This window comes from Dromiciops gliroides, chromosome 2, assembly GCF_019393635.1.
Source record: "Dromiciops gliroides isolate mDroGli1 chromosome 2, mDroGli1.pri, whole genome shotgun sequence".
Classification (NCBI taxonomy): Eukaryota; Metazoa; Chordata; class Mammalia; order Microbiotheria; family Microbiotheriidae; genus Dromiciops; species Dromiciops gliroides.
Genome location: NC_057862.1, coordinates 187,378,082 through 187,381,363, shown reverse-complemented (window position 1 = coordinate 187,381,363; position 3,282 = coordinate 187,378,082). Strand labels below are relative to the sequence as shown.

The 3,282-nt window shown below is 36.9% G+C and overlaps 1 non-coding gene across 1 annotated transcript; it reads left to right on the top strand.

Moving 5' to 3' along the window:
* The first annotated feature begins 2,097 nt into the window (after positions 1-2,097).
* Positions 2,098-2,297, top strand: LOC122745151. Its single transcript, XR_006355428.1, has one exon. It is a non-coding gene; the product is annotated as a U2 spliceosomal RNA (small nuclear RNA).
* The last annotated feature ends 985 nt before the right edge of the window (positions 2,298-3,282 follow it).

Here is a 3,282-nt window from a genome sequence, read left to right as displayed (position 1 = left end):
AAAATACTATTAAGAAAAAAAAAAGATAAATTATTTCTCTAGCAGAAGATATCCTTATTCTTTTAAAATCCAGCGGCAACTTTTATACCCATCCCTAAGGACAAGGAAGAGCTCTTTTAAAATTTGGTGGAAAACATTGCCAATGTTTTGGGATCTCACCAGAGATTAAAGAAAAAACAAAAACTCCAAAAAACTCCTATTCCTAATAGACTAGAGTTTAGTACAAGGTAGCTCTATTTTGATCCCAAAAGGTTTATTATATAAGGAAATGTATGAGTGGAACACCAATTCTACTCCCCCCCACAAAAGCTTTTAGAAATGCCATGGGCTCTCAGAGGCTTTACAAGGTCATGCCAGTCATTAATAGCTATTATTTATGTATTATTTCGGCTGCTAGGTGGCACAGTGGAGAGAGCACAGGACCTGGAGTCAGAAGACATATTCCTGAGTTCAAATCTGGCCTCAGACACTTACTAGCTCTGTGATTCTGGGCGATTCACTTAACCCTGTTTGACCCAGTTTCCTCATCTATAAAATGAGCCAGAGAAGGAAATGTCAAAGCCACTCCAGTATCTTTGCTAAGAAAACCCCAAATGGGTCACGAAAAGTCAGGCATAACTAGAATGACTAAACAAAACCAACACTGATCATTTCAAGGTTTACAAATATAACATATGTTTTATTTGATTCTCACAACAACCCTATGAAATAGGGACTATTATTGTCTCATTTTACAGATGAGGAAACTGAGGATTAGAGAGGTTAAATGATTTGCCTTGTGTCTGAGTTAGGATTGGAATGCATGTCTTCCTGACTCTAGGTCTGGGTATCTATTCATTGCACCCTCAGTAATAGGGAAACTTCTCATGTTGAGATGAGAGATAGTAATTTTTGCCAAAGATAAATGAGGCAGTGTTCACAGAGGACTGAGAAGAAGTAAATTGGAAGGAAAGGATGAGATGAGATATCTGTGTGATTGGGAGTTACTGGTGTGTCCTAAGGTTAAGATGAGTGAAGCTGCTGGTGACAGCGTTTAAAAGCTAAATTGATATGCTCAAGATTAGGAAGCAAAGTACAAGGTGTGTTAGGAGGTAACTCTTTGAACCCATGCTGCTTCCTGGATTCTCATTTCTTTTGACAATGGAGGCAAATCTACTTTGTCCTGGCCTACACCACTAGCTACCCAAAAGGATGGGTCTCAGGCCTCATACTCATATGCCAACTGGCCATGCTTGAAATGAAAGATTATTGATGGAAAAGGAGAATCACTTTATGGCAGCAAAAACCCCTGCACTTCCAGATGGTGCAAATAAATGAAGATCTAAGAGCCTAGCAACTTTGACCGTTTTCTAGAAACAGCTTTTTAAACATTGCCTGGGTAAGTTTATTTTTTTACGTAGTCTTTCAACTGTTTCCCATTTAGGGCCACTGAAAGAAAACGTGTCCATGGACAATAGAATGACAATACTAAAGAAAACAAAACCTTCAACCCACATTCATTGAGAATGCTGCTCCTACTGCAATCACACAGAAAAGTACAGTTGTATGTGGGAGATGTATTTATCCAAGGTAGATTTTTCCTGGTTATCCAACTCTTAGAGGCAATACTATTGATTCTTTCACCTACCTTTTAGGAAGGACAGTTTTGTGAATATTGAGCATATATATGGCAGATATGCAATTTCAGAGAAATTTCTTTTTTTGGTCTCATTTAAAATTTTATTTTCCAAAATAGATATAAAAAACAAAATTTGACATCAATTTTTTAAAACTTTGTGTTACAACTTCTCTTCCTCCCCTTCCTCCCCCTCCCTCCCTTCCCACTCTTCAGAGAAGTTTCTAATAAAAATTTAAACTTTGTGTATTGAAGATCTCAGTTAAAGAACTTACTTTAGATTAAAAAGCAAGAGATTCATAGAATGTTTTAATATGGAATGAATGGTTAGGTTACTGAATCCAGTGCCAGTGTTTTAACCACTGTGCCACCTAGCCGCCCCCCTGAAATAGCATTAAAATAGTTCTACCACACTTCAGCATCTCCTCCGAATCAGCTATAATATAGAACAACATTATCTAGCCTTGAATTAAGCCTTGTCCAAAGGTTATTGGCCTTTTTGGCTGAGATCAAGGGTAGTATCTGTTCTTATCACTTTAATATTTGACATGTTCTCTATCTGAGGACAATATATTAAATGAATTTTTGAAATAGGGAGATGGAATAGGAGCTAGCTTCACAAGGTACCTAGTGGCTTAGTGGATAGAATGCTGAGCCTGGAATCAGGAAGAGCTGAGTTCAAATCCAGCTTTAGACACTTCCTATCTGTGTGATCCTGGGTAAATCACTTAACCTCTGACTGACTGACAAAAGGATCCCCTGGAAAAGGAAATGACCAGTATCTTTGCCAAGAAAAAAATGGACAGCATTGGTGTGTTGGGTCCATAGGGTCATGGAGTCGAACACAACTGAACAACAAAACAGAGGAAGATGCTTAATAAATTCCAACTTCTTGGCACAATGGACAGAGTACTAGACTTAGAATCAAAAGACTTCAGTCAAATCCAACCCCAGACAATTATGTTTTTCTGTGATAAATGTAATAAGACAGATTTTCCTTAAGTTATCATATATGAAAGCAATATTTTTATTTTAGTTTTTACCCAAATTTCAGGAAGGATAGTTTTATGAATATTGAGCACATACAAAGCAGGTAGACAGTTTTCAAGAGAAGTTTCCAATAAAGATTTAAGCTTTATGTATTAAAGAGCCCATTTTAAAGGACTTAGGTTTCAAAGCAATAAATTAACAAAAATTTAAACTATGGAAAATAATGGTTAGGTTTCCAAGTATATAGATTTAAACAGCATTTTTAGAATGCTGGATGTGGAGTCAGGCAGTCCGGAGTTACAATCCAGTCTCAGACACTTATTAGCTTTGTGACCCTGGTCAAGTCACTTAACTTCTGCCTCCATTTCCTCATCTGTCAAATGGTGATAAAAATAATAATACCTCCCAGGGTTGTTGTGAGGATGAAATGAGATAGTATTTGTAAAGTACTCCTCTCTACTTAATTTCTTTTTTACTTGCTTACTTAGTTCTCTTTCTATTTTCTATTTGGTGAACTGAGACAGTCAATTTATTTGTTTCTTTCTAGAGAAAGTCTCCCTTTTAGAATAGAAAATCCTTGAGGGTAGGGCTATGTCCTTTTTGTCTCTTGATCCCCTGGTCTTGCCAAAATGCCTGGTACACAGTACATGTTTAATCTGTGTTTGTGGATCTTCAAG